General features: G+C 30.3%; 1 protein-coding gene across 2 annotated transcripts in view; it reads left to right on the top strand.

Annotated features, from left to right (window-relative positions):
• Positions 1 to 14,742, top strand: part of LOC129235314 (muscle M-line assembly protein unc-89-like) — a 582,103-nt gene that overhangs the window by 437,047 nt on the left and 130,314 nt on the right. The gene's annotated exons all lie outside the window — the stretch shown is intronic.

Raw genomic sequence — 14,742 nt, 5'->3', positions numbered from 1 at the left:
AATTTTAAAAACGTGGAAAACAGCAACTTAATTTAAAGAAAAAAAAAAGAAATTACAAAAACACACGAAAAAAATAGACACACCAAATGATAGGAACATTAGTAAGCAAATTGACCCTATCTTTCCTAAAAAATTCAGAAACATTGTCCCGATTTTCAGAGGGAAGAGAGATTGTTTTTGCAATTTAATGCTTTTCTATCGGTTCTGTTTGTTCTGTCGAATATACATCCATTAGTTCTCTTTTTTTACATTAAAAACGATTTTACGCAACACCTATAAGAAATTGTTTGCAATATTTTTGCTTGTTTTACGTTGTTTTCATCATTGTTTCACAAATATGTTAACCAATGATTCCACTCAACTCTATACCTGCAAGACGGCTTTCTTGCAACAGTATGATTGCTGTAATAGAAACCGTTTTACATTACGTAAACGTAACCGTTTCTAAAATTTAACGAAATACAGCAATATTATAAAATGCAAATAAAAAGCTCAGATTTTTCTTTGTTATTGTCATTTTGAGGGTGTAAATTGAAAAAAAAAAGGAGTTTAGAAAAACTTGTACAGTAAAGTGAAACTCAAACCTGAAACACAAGGAAAACTTATGTTTTACGTAATAATTCTTAGCCAAAGGAAGCAGTTTTTAACGAGTTTTAGTTATTATTATTTTGAACTTTGATTGCTCGTAAAAATAATGATAGTTTTACAGCATAGAAACTGGATACATCAGAATATCATTTGTTGAAGTTTTTCTTTTTTTACAATGAGATTTGATTTGCCGTATAATTGTTTTACATGTCATCATTGACTGAGCAATAAGCTGACTTGAATATAAAGTTTACAAATATAAATGAAAGAGAAAAAGTCTATTTGAGAGAGTCAGAGCTATAAAAAGAAGAAAAAGCATATGTTTTAGGTTAATTTTGGATTAGGTGTTTTGCTTTATCTGGAAATTTCCCTGCGTAAGGTTGAAAATTATGGCGTTACGCTTTAAAAAAAAAAACCTTACAATGTCTATTAATTGTCCGAAATGCACTCATTTTAGCAATTATTTTAAGTTCTCAGAAACTATTTAAAATGACTTTCTTATATCTGAATAGAAATCAGTATTGTAAATGTAGCACTGAATTAAAATCTTTAATAATGGCAATTTTTTGGGTGGGGGGGGATATAGCACAGCTTCAGAAATAGTGTTCCGTTATTTTTCCCCAGTTTTCAGGGTTTTTTTTTAAAACTATCATATAAAATGGCTCCCAAAAGTGTTCGTACACCTACGACTTTCAATGAAATAGGCCTCTATCCATTGGTTAAAATTAATATTTAGGTACAGGTATTTAATTATAAGGTCTATGATCAATTTTCAACAAAACTACATTAAATTACTTTTAAGAATATTAACACATTTTTTTTTTAATAAAGAACCAAAAAGGCCGGAAATTTTATCTCACGAAAGTCTTCGTACACTTTAAAAATGTTTATACATTATAGAATAATCTAACTTTTTATTAAGTTATTAATTAGTAGAATATCATGCAGTATCAACAACACTTTTTAAACGTCTGGGAATATATTTCATTGTTTCTTTTTTTGACGTAATTTCTACGTAATCTGCTTTTCTTGCGAGTTTTTAACTACACATCGAGTCTTACTGTTTCTAGCTCTACTTTCGTTTCAAAGCCGTATTTTCGTAATCAAGCCTCCAGATATTTCTAAATATGTTAGATTAAGTTTAAATCTGGAGATTGAGGGGGCATTTTATAAACTTTAGGACAATTTTCGAGGCACTAGACGCAAACGTTGAAAACCATATTCTTCTTATAGTTATTTTGATAAAAAACAAAGTTGTTTCCGATAACCAAATTTTTGACTAAGAGTTTAAAATTGGTTTTTAAAATATTTAAAGGAACAGCATGATTTATTATTTCATCAAAATATTCCAAACTACCAAGTCCTGATGCTGATATGCACCCTCACACAAGAACACCTTCACCGTCCTGATTAACTGATCCAACTAAGTTCTCAAGATTAAGTTCCTCATTTTTTTCTTCTATTTACAATTATGCAACAATTCAACCAAAAATGTTTGAATTTGTTTTCGTGTGTAAGTAAGACGTAATTCCAAAACTTTTTGAACTTATTTATCATTGATTTTACGACGAAAAGCATAAGCTTTCTGTTTTTCGCACGATCAAGAAAATTTCTGCGGGAAGAGGTCCCATTTAATCCAGCTAATCATAGGACTTGACGAACAATTTAAGATGAAAATTAAATGTAAAATGTTTCATTAAAATCTGCAGAAACTTTTACAGTGCTCAAAAGTGTGTACTTTTCATGCATTTTTTAACTTTAAATCTCCGATCACGCTTTGTCAACTTTGCCGGTTGACCTTTTCTTACCTTATTTTCGGTCCGATTCCTTTCTTTAAAGCATTTTATCAAGCATTTTATAATAGAATGGAATAAATTAACTAATTTAGAGACATTTCAAGCCAATTTACCGCTACTGTAAGAAAAAAATTCCAATTTCGAATGGTGTTTGTTGTTTTTTACGAATACCAGCCATTTTAAAGAAATAAGCACAATATTAAGGAATAAATAAACAAAATATTAAAGCCAAATGACTTTTAAGGGTCACCACATTGCAAAAATAATTAAAAAAAACATATGATAATTTTAATTATCAATTTATTCGAAAATATTTGAGTGTACGAAGACTTTTGTGGCGCGTTTTTTCTCTGTCTCTCCGTTTTTTGACCCATTTCAAAAAGAAGATCCGTCAGTAGTTTGAAAAAAGTACTGGGTTGTATTTAGAAGGACATAGGCATGATATGAAAAAATATTGGACTTCATATTCGAATTCAGTTTTGCGTTTTTTTAATTTTACTAAAAAATTCCAAAGTGTACGAACACTTTTGAGAGCCACTGTAAGTAACAATCCTTCGTATTATGAACATTATTACTGATAATTATATATTTTAAAACATAATTTTTCTATTAAATTTTTAACAGAAAAATGGCTGGATACATATTTCTATCAAATAGATGAAATATTCTTTTTAATTCCTTTAATTATATTTTTACACTTCTAAATAAGGAAGTTATTCCAAATGATCAATAATGCTAACACAAGAGAAATTATAATGACATTTATTTTAAAAACTGGTTTTAGGCATATAAAACAAACATAAGGTTTCACGTCTTAGGCTCAAAAGTGAATATTAAAAAAATATGTATCCGATTTCTAAAAATGTCGTTCAGTTTTACTAACAAAAATGATTCGTTTATTCAACAAAATGATAAATTAGTGCTGAGCTATCACTTATAGGCCGTCGCATCAACTTCAGTTTAGCCATTTTGGACCGGATTTGCCATTGCTGCGCTGTAGGGTTACCACAGCAAAGTTTCGGGTTTTTCCAAATTTGCAGAAAAAAATATTTTATTTAATAAACAATTCGCACGAGTCGCAAAAATCGCTCGCAGTGAACAATCACCAAACGCGATAACTCGCCAGAAAAGACAACCACTCAAACCCACTCCCCGATCCAAAATGGCTGATCTTAAGCTGATTCGCAGACTCATATATATAGGGGCCTTATCTTACACGAAGGAATAAATGTTGGAATTTTTGTCATTGTAACATATTAAATTCTTGCGTAACACGTTTCTACGAATTACATGTTCATCAACAGAATAAAAAATATTTTGTTTTCTTTTTACAAAACCGTAGCGCAAATCATAAAATTTTCAATCTGTTTCAGCTTTGCCCGATGAAATTATAAAACAGCCCCATCATTTATTCTTTTAGAAAATAAATAACTTGAAACGAACAATTTAATGCCACAGAAAATTACGAGCAATTAAAATTTTCTGGCCCAATTCCATCTGACTTGTAACTTCTTTTCCACCGTAAAAATTTAGATCAAACAAAACTCTTCTCTAAATTAAATTACAACGCGTTTATGCATAAATCACACAAGATATCCCCGCTATTTCGAAGCGTTTCTGATGTTATTCTCATCAACCTTAGCATCAAATATGCAAAAATGAATTAGCAACCCACCTCCTCTAAGCAGCAGAGTCAAACGGCCACTTCTCCCCATAAACATAATTAAGGCAATTTGTTGTTTGACAAATAAAGCGATTTTTCCCACTATCTCCTCCTTTGCCATTATCTCCGAACCTCTACTTTTACGAGCGTGGTGAGTTGACAAGATTCCGTCCCTTTTGTTAATTAGTAGATCTAAGAATAATTTATGGAAACTTTTTATGCCAGTTTGCTTTAATTTTGTTTAAGTAGTGCTGTTACTTTTATCTGACAGTAATCATGTTCAGAAAATATTTAAATATTGCATTTTAGAATATTAGTTTTGAGACGGACGAGTTTTTTTATGAATTTATCTATTTTTTATTATTTATGTATGAAAACCTTTTTACAGACTGCTTGTACTTAGTTCATTTGCCTTAAGCATGCTCATCAGCATTGTTTTTTTTTTTTTTTTTTTGAAAATCTATTTTAAAATATTTTTTTTAGTTCTCAGTTTTACTTTAAGTATTCACCTTATATAGATGAGAAACGTAAATTTAAAAAAAAAAAAAAAAATCCGCTAAGTTTCTATTGCTTTCATAAAAAATTTATGTTGTGTTAGGAATGTTTTGGGGGTTTAAGGTTTAAGCGTTACGATTCAAAAAAGATGCATAGAACGTTTTTATAGTAATGACAAAAAATCTTCCTACGTTAGAACAAAAGGCGCTTAGAGAACTTAAAATGTTTTATTTTGTTAAAGTAGTGTATTTACATTGTTATCTGTTCTCATGTTTAATATATGTTTCACGACTTTTCAGTAAAAAACACCTTGATAAAAAAAAAAAAAACTTTGCGTTTTGTGTTGAGAAAAATTTTTTAAAGTTTTTTTTTTTCACTTGTCAAACAAGTTGACGTGTGAATATTGCACTCGTATTATTTATTTCTCGTATAAAAACTTTCATAAATTTTTTCGTCCTAGTTTTTTAATCCAAAAGATAAAATATCATTTAATAGAGTGAATTAAGTGAATTTATTCAGAAAATATAAATTTAAATGCATCGTAGCCAGGGTTCGAAAATATCATGATATTTTCGAAAGTATCCGACAGTTTGATATCCATTGGATGTTTTGGTATCTATGCGGTATTTTCAATCAGCACAAATTAAAGTCTTCCAAATAGTAAATGTATCCTCAAATCCCTATTTATTTTCTTACATTATTATGACAATATGTAGACTTAAAGTTAAGTTAAGGTTTCTTTCATTCTTTATATCTAATATTTCATTTTGGAATTTTATCAATTTTATTGAAGTTAATGTAGCATTAGCTGTTTTACTCATTTTTCTTCTGTTGGCTACTTTTCAGTTATTTGATTCAGAAATGAAAAATATGCATTCGTCGGTGTACAGTCATAAGACATTTTCTTTTTTTCTGACCAACATTTAATGTTTAACTAGGCACTTTTGTTATGAATTAAAATTGTTACATTACTAATAATTTTGTGAATATGAAATAAAAAGGAATATGTTATTACTTTGTTATATTAATGATGTATTAATAAATCATAAAAATATAGTACATAATTATTTTAGCAATAAATGAACAATGTTACTTTTATTAATATAATTTTATATTTAAAATACCGTAGTTGAAATAATAAATGTCGAAAAGATCAAAATGTCATGATATTTTCGGTATCATGATACATTCGGATCACGATATATATCCGATAATAAATATCGGATATCTATATCGTGATATATATCAGGATATATATCGACTGATATATACCGGCGAACCCTGATCGTAGCGGTAAACGCGTTTCTGGAATGTAACTTATTTTTTTTCCAATTTAAATTGAATCAAACGCAATAGCATTCTCTGCACTGAAACTGTTTCGGCGTAAACAAAAATCAGCTGTCGGAAAAGGATAATTACCAAACATTCCCTCTGGTTCAGCTAAAACACTCATTTAGTCATAATTTGGGATCAATGAAATGTTATTGCTTTGAGGTGAAAGGTTATTTCAAAAATTTAACCATTTTAGAACCGAAAGGAACGTATGTGTTCCCAAAGTTCAAAACTCATTTCATAAATCATCGAATAACACAAATTTAAAAATTATGCATTTTTTAATGTTATTTAACTGAAAAAACATTAATGTTCACGAAATTATTAAATTATTGTTTTAAAAATAAACTATTTTTAAAGACATCGCAAATGAATGCGACGATTGAAAACATCTACTTTCATAGTGTCTTGCTTCTGATGTTAATCAAGATTATTTTTTAATTGAACATTAAATGTAGGTAATCGGCATGATTTATCCAGATATTTGTGAGTTGAAAAGTAGACGAATCCAAATTTAGAAAATGATTGTAACTGTGCAGTGTACATCCCTTACGGCCATATAGACACAATGTCACATCAATTATTGAAATTCCCCTGAGCAAATTTTCATAAACTTGACATACATATTATTAACGTCACCATTTAATAGTTATATTATGTATTAAAAAAATATTCCACACTTTACCACAAAACTTATGGTCATAAAAGTTTATGGTCGAAAATTTAACCCTTTTATGATAAATCTATTTTTTATTCCCAATTTGTAAGCTTATAAATTTTTACATTGAACCTAAAAACAATGCCTAAAATATTATGACTACCGATTACTCAGTTTTGTGAAACACTGAGAAGTTAATAAACAATAAAATAAATTATTCATATTTAATGTTAATAAATTAACACAGCTGATGCAAATTATATTGAATTAACCATCGCGACAAATACTGTCGATGGTTGCAAGACTAATTCTGGAATCACTTTTAAACTTAAACGCATTATCGAATTAAAAGTCTGATCATATTGCAAATTATTTGATTACCCAAATCGTATTGATACCGTAATATGCCTGATGATATCTTAAGAATGAATCAATACCTTTGATGGTACCTGACTCTGTCTTTAAAATAATTAATTTCCTGTATTTTCATCCCAGTCCTTTCATTTATTCATAAAAATTGATACTAACCCAAAACTCCTTTTAAGACAGAAGTAAAACGAACATCATTACAGAAATAACCAAATTATGTTTGATGTTGCTTTGATAAATCTTTTTAGTAATATCTTTCCCTAATTTAATCGAATTTTGAATCAAATGCTGCTCAAGCATTTCAAATGCTATTCTCATAACTCTTTGTATAATTAATCATACGTGGAGATAATTTTCTGAATCCAGATTGCTGAAGTTATTGAAAAGTAAAAGTATTGTCTAACATCCGAGTATGTTTGTAATGAGATTCAAGTTTTATTATTAATCATTATTGAAGATGTTCCAAAAGTATTCAGTTCGATAAATAAAAATTAACATTTGATGCTCGGATTGAAATTCTACTTATGGTGAATTTTTATTCATCATTTCAGCACAAAAAGCAGTCATTTGAGTTTTATTTTATTACTTATTGCATGTCTTAGGCAAACTACTCTGATTTAAATAGAAACCGTGAAGACTCTTGAGGTTACCCACTAATGATGTTCAACTATTTTTTCAACATAATTTACCACCCTCCCTTCTATGTCAAGATATGTCACACATCACCTCCCCCTCCCTCCCTTGTCACATGCCATGTCATTTTACATAAATATATTTTTATTAAAAAATTCTTTCATTTCAACAAAAATGTATCATGTCACACTTCTGGTTTTTACCTTCCTTCCCCTTGTCTCAAACTGTCACAATTTCACAACCCCCTTCCCCTCCCCTCAAAACGTCACATTATTTGGGACCGGCTTCTTTCCCTGGAGACAAAATATGTGAGACAAAAAGAGAGAGAAGAAAAAAATAAAGGAAAGCCTGAAAAAAATTAGTTTTTTTTTCTTTTGGTCTATCGAAAATCATTTTAAGGAATTCAATCTGATGTTCCAGCTCAATTTCAATCCAATTTCACACAATTCACAAAAAAAAAAAAAAAAAAAAAATTGGTGCGAAGGACACACAACTCTTGAAACGCGATTGTTTTCTGCCCAATGGGTTGTTTTCGGAATTTTAAAAGTATTTCTTTCCGAAAAGGCAAGCTTTAAAACAGAGGATCTAACCATTTTTTAAATAATTTGACAAAGTTTAATATTTTTTAACAATTTTTCCCAACGGTGCAATTTTATTGTTTACGCTTCTGCACATGATATCACAAGTGATGAAATGACATTCACTGATGCCATTAGCGCAGAGCACAATATTTAATTTGCTTCTTTATTCACGTGTACTAGCAACGATATAGTTGATAGCAAACGTAGAGCACAATATTTTATTCGCTATTGAATTATCATAAGCGGGAAACGTGGTAGACAGCAGGCGTAAGCACTCAGCGGGTCAGAGTAGACGCGCCAAAGTACATCATTTGTGACGTCGTAAAGACCACGCCTTATTTTCAAAATCGGACATTTAAAAAAATTAGGTAATTAAAAATCAAGCGTTGTGAAAAAAAAAAAAAGTTTTTCTCGCGCCATTTTTATTTTTTTTTTATTATTATTATTTTTTTTTTTTCTTCAGCTATCAACTTCAGTGACTAAACGTAGTACTTTTGACTGAAATAAACAACCTTATTTGTACACAAACGTTTTCAAAAGGAAGCAATGAGGTATTTTGCTTTTCTAGTTTATCTGAAATAGCATTGACATTCCATTTAAGTAATTTTTAAAGAGGGGTCACCTCTCTCTTTCTCTGCACCATAACCGAAATTATCATTAACATTCCGTCTAAGTATTCTTTCCGAATTATTTTTGAAGATGTAACTCTAACAAATTCCAAAGGCTTCTTTAGATAAATTTAGAGGAAAGACTACTATTTTATTTTATTTATTTGTCATGTGTTGAAAAACATATGAGTGTATGTTCCTATTGTTTGTGAATCTAACTTGCTTTGTTTTAATTTGGTTAGCTTCGTCAAGCCATCTGAATGCACACGTGCGATTGTGTATGTATGTAAGTTCGAATGTATTTCACGTGACTCAAAAATGGTTAGTCATAACAGAGTTGAAATTCAGTACAGAGAGCTTGTGTTTATCAATTTTTGCAACTTTACTTTTGAGTGGGATCAACTACAGTTTTTGAATGTCTATACGCACTTATGTAGTTATTTGTTTATTCATCTTGCCTAACTAAATCTTGTTTGTCGTAGAAGGTTAAAATTTCGTATAAAGAATCTGGATTATAATGGATTGCGCTTTTTTTTTTTTTTTTTTGCGAATATTGAAAGTTCTAAAAAGCCTTTTTATGGCAAATCAATGCTGATTTTAAGCCGTTTTAAAAATCAACCAGGGTTGTCAACCTACGAGAAACAATTTGAGGAGCATTTGTACCAAATTTGAGGAGCAATTTAAAATTTTGTCGAGCAGTTCCGAATTTTGCATAAAAATCAATTAAAATAATTAAAACCACTTATCTAAAATGTTTTTATAGCTTTAATAAACTTTTTAAGCACTAGTATAAGAATAATTGTTTTAAATAGCTTTATAGCTTTAAACACTGTTTCAATCTTTGAGTATAAGCATCTTTATTTCCCATATTTACATATTTGTTATGATAAAATAGCAAAATTTAAGCTTGAAAGCGTTGGGCGGGAAAGCGGAGCAAAACAACTTCTTTGCGGAGCTGCGGAGTTTCGCTATTTTTTCGGAGCAACTGCGCAAAGTGCGGAGCAGTTGGCAACCCTGAATGTTAACGTATTTTCTCTAAACCCTCACTCAATCATGTTTCGTAGATGAATACTTCGTGTGACTTGGCGAGTGTTGGTGATACAGCTCTCCTGATATGTCACTTAGTTAAATATTTGTTGTATAAGAAGTTCTGATTTTTTTATTTTATATAATATATTTTAAAGGATATTATATATATATATATATATATATATATATATATATATATATATATATATATATATATATATATATATATATATATATATATATATATATATATATATATAATATTATATTTTAAAGGAAATAATTATATTGTAAATTTGATTACTATTTTGTTACCTATTGGCACTTTGTTAAATAGTTGTTTTATAATTGTATAAGAAAAAGTTTTGAAATTTTTTAATATTATATATATATATATATATATATATATATATATATATATATATATGCATTGTATGCTTGAAAGGAAAAATTTTTTTTAATATGCATTTAAGAAAGTAATGTATTGTACTCAATTTTTTTTTATGGTTCAATTACGTTTGTTTCTAATGCAGAAGCACTTTTATGTAATAAATAAAAACAACTTTTTTTTTTATTTGGACAGTTTATTAGCACTGTTTTGTAATTAGTACAACAACATATTAAACGTATTCAATTAAATTCTGTCAAATATATTACTAAAGAATTTCTAATTATGTATCCATAATTTGCTAACCTTTTAAAAAAAACTTGAATTTTTACTTCTATTAGCATTGCTGTAATAGAACGAAGGGCAATGATATATACAAAATCGAAAACTAGTTAGCAAGCGAATTCAAATCTTTCACGGGTTACTATATCCAACTTTGCAAAATAATGTCTTACGATACAATTTCTCATAGAAAAAAACATAGATGCAAAATGTTTATAAGTGGAAGTTGATACTTTTGAGAAATGAAATTCGATCCATATTTTGAACTGAAATGACAAAGAGGCTTTGATTGGTATGCTTATGTTCAAAAACTCATTTTTCAAATATTGTAATTTTCAATGCGAATATATTTATCATCTTTGAAAGAATCCAAACGTTTAACAGAAGAAAGAGAAGAAGAAGAGAAGAGAGAAAAGAAAGAAGACCTTTAAGGGGGAAATTTTCAATTCATCTTAATATTTGAGATTTGATGGATAGATTTTGCAAAATACTTATACTGGGGTGCATTTCGTTTTTATTAACTTTCTTATTCATTTAACTTTATTTATGTTTTGGTTTTTCGTGGAAATTGAAATTTTATTTTTGCATAACGACGTTTTCAACTCAAACTCTTCTTTTTTTCTTTTCAAAAAGAGCTCTGGACGACAACTGCGCGCAAACTTTGGTCTTTAGTAAGTTAAAAATGTCTTTACAGTTTCAATACACTGTAAAAAAAAATGGGTAAGATTACCAGTATTAATGGGTGTAACGTTACTCGAATTCTGAATCGTATAGCATCATTGTTTTAAAAACTCCACTTGTATGAGGAACTTTACGCAATGATTTCAGTAGATTTCAAAGCGCATGCGTAAAGATCAGAATCGGCGCAGAGCAGGTAAACTCTTATTAGCGAAACGAAAACCGTCCTTGGTGGCCGAAAGGTAAAAGCTCTTGCTCTGCGACCTATCTTAGATTCGCGTTCAGGGTTCGGACACTACTCAGGACATTTCCTCTCTTAGTGCAATAAAAATGGCTTATTTCTGTATTTAAATAAATAAAAAACTGGTGTATATTGGTTGAGGGGGGGGGGGTTATAAAGCATGAACTTGAAAAATCGTTCATGAAAGTCGAATGAAAGCTTAGTTTTTGCTAATGCGTAACCTTTGCAATAACGTAACTTTAATTTGCGTAACTTTAACAATTTCTCTGTAAGCATACAGAAAATACTGGTGTAACCTTACGCAGAAATGAGTGAGATTTTACGCTATAGTTACGTTACCATGGCGTAACCTTCCACAAGCGATGCGTAACTTTACACAATGTATCCATAATTTGTTTACCTTTTATAACCGTAAAAATACGGTACCTTTTATACCGTAACTGATACATATGGAGTCGCATATGCATCAGTTAAGTTACTCCAGAGCAGTTCAGTCAGCTAAGCTGCCACCGATTTTATAGAGTAAGGTTACACAAAGTTTTTTTACACTATGAAAAGAGAAAGCCATAATACAAGTCTTATAAAATAACCTTTTTTAAATACCTTTTTTCTATGAACATTTTTTTAAATTCTGAATAATAATAAATGCTAAAAACAGAGTGGATCAACCGTAAAAACTAGCGAAAGATTATGTAAGTGAATAACAGATAATTAAAGAAATTTATGTAAGTAAAGGAAGCTTGGTCAGGAGCACCAAAGTATTTGGTTTTTCTGTTGCAGTACTTTAGTCTAAAAACAACTTCCTCTCTTTCTTTCGCTCACTCTTTTAAAAACATTTAAGTAAAATAACAAGTGTTATATATCTGTTGGTTTTTCCAAAGCAAATTAGCTAAATGCCTAGAGAGGATTCCTTAATGTGTGTTATTAAGCCCTAGATTTAAAAGATTATTTATTTCAGCTCCGAATGGAGATTTATCTCTGGAGATGGTATTTAATCCTACCAGCTCGGTTTTCCAATTAGTAATTCTTGATAATGACCAGTTTACGATTTATGACCCAGAATTATCCGCCCTTCTACTTACAAAGTAATTAATGTTGTGACAAAGGAAAAACGTTTACAAGGGGTAACTTTAAAGTTTCTTAACCCTAACTATTTCAAAAATAACTAAGCGTGATTTTTCCCCCTTTGTTATTATAGCAGTTTCTTTTTCCTATAACGTTAATGAACAATTGTCACTTTATTTTTTTGGTTATATCGTGTTTTTTTTTTCCTTCTTTGAGGTAAGAGTGAAATAAGTAAGGATTTTATTAGCATTCAAAAGTCACTGAAATTGATAGAACAAGCAAACAAAAATAATAATAATAACATTTAGCGAGAAAAAACTTTTATTTTCTGAACGCTTAATTTTTAATTATTTTTTTTAATTGTCCGATTTTGAAAGTAAGACGTGGTTTTTTTGTGATGTCATAAATGATGTACTTTGGCGCATTAGTCTGCCGCGTTTCCGATTTGTGATAATCAAGAAGCGAATTACATACTGCGCTCTACGCTTTCTGTCAACCATATCGTTGCCGTTACACGTAAGGTAAAGATGCGAGTTAAATATTGCACTCTGCAAATGGCAACAGTGAATGATATTTCATCATTTGTGATGTCATTGGCAGAAGCGTAAACAATGAAAAAGCACCAATTAAAATATTTTTTTAATATTAAACTTAGTCAAATTATTTATAAAAAAAACGCTCAGATCATATGTTTTTAAGTATGCTCTTTCCGAAAAAAATACTTTTAAAGTTTTGGAAACGACCCCATTGTTTCAGTTTTCACTAAACAATACAATTTCCATTAACTGTAAAAAGTTTAGTACGGAAAGAAAATTGTTATTTTAACGCCTAGTCGCATAGGCGACTGGTGCAACAAAAGAAGGGATGGTTAAAAAAAGTGTAGGGGTTTGGGCGCGGGGCCTCAGGAGCTGATTTTTTGTGTGAAAAATTGGGCTACATTACTGGTTTTAATATTACGGATTTAATAACCTCGAAAAATGGGGATTACGCAATTGAAAACCGGGATGGATGACCACTGTACTTTCCCTTTCCATTAAAACTCCGTTATCTTTACTAATAATAAAGCTCAACGTCTCTCTGTCTGGATGTCTGGATCTCTGTGACGCCTAACTAGTTCGGCCGATTTTCATGAAATTTGGTACAAAATTAGTTTGTAGCATGGGGGTGTGCACCTCGAAGCGATTTTTCAAAATTTCGATTTTGTTCTTTTTTTATTCCAATTTTAAGAAAACTTTACCGAACAATTTATCACAACGTGGAAGAGTAAATTACGAAATAATGAAAACGTGGAACCGTAACATTGGCGAGCAAATGAACACAGCAAATTGGCGAGAAATTCGTCATCCATTGTTTGTAAATATACAAGGTGAAACAAATGACCTTTTAATTTTCAACTACGGGCAAAACCGTGCGAGTACCACTAGTTATGAAATAGAATATTAAATTTTAACTCTGAAAAGTGAGGGGGCAAGACCTTTTTACTTTTGGAAGGTAGGGGGCAGTTGCCCCCTTTCCCCCCACGTACGAGCCACCTATGGCCTAGTAAATCGCAAACATTCATCAGCGAATACATTGGGTAAAACCTTTATTTAATCTACTATTATTTCATGATTTTGGCGAAAAATAATTTCATTCTGTTATTATATTGGCCATGTACTAGAAAGCGCAAATGTTTTTATAAATACTTCTTGGAATCACTAAAAAGCCTCTTCGAAGACCTACCATTTTCTTCTCCGGCACGTGATATATTTTTACATTCTCCTTGACACGATAAATCATTGACGGTCCTTGGGTATTACCGTTTTAATAATGTCAACTTAATTTCTGCGAAACATTTCTCATGAAAGCTGCGGTTAATAGCAATATAACTCCACTGAAATTTGCCAGGGCATCAGAACGTCACATGATAATCAAACAAACGTTGGAGATATGGTAACAACCATATGCTATCTCTATAAGATGTCTGCTCTAAAAGTCCTGCTCTAAAAGTGGAAGCCATTATTGTTGACTTGCTAATTCTCCATTTAATTGGTTTAATTTGTTACATCTGGGGAGGAAAGGTTCCAATAGTTCAGAAATAGACTCGATCTCCAAATTGTGGTAACAGACTTGACTGTTAAGATACTGAGCCACATACTTTTTCCAGAACACTACGCCAAATTATTAATATTTTTTCCGTTCCCTGGACAGGTTGTGGAAAATCAGTAACCACTGTAGCTGACTTATCTTCAGTGCTCAAACGTTTTTTTTTTTTTTTTTTTTTTGCATCCCAGATTAAATAGTTTCATTCATTACAAGATAATTGCACAGCTCTAAACCGGTCTATCAAGCTCATA

This window comes from Uloborus diversus, chromosome 2 (assembly GCF_026930045.1).
Source record: "Uloborus diversus isolate 005 chromosome 2, Udiv.v.3.1, whole genome shotgun sequence".
NCBI lineage: Eukaryota > Metazoa > Arthropoda > Arachnida > Araneae > Uloboridae > Uloborus > Uloborus diversus.
The sequence above is the reverse complement of the archived record's forward strand: the minus strand, read 5'-3'. Positions and strand labels throughout refer to the sequence as shown.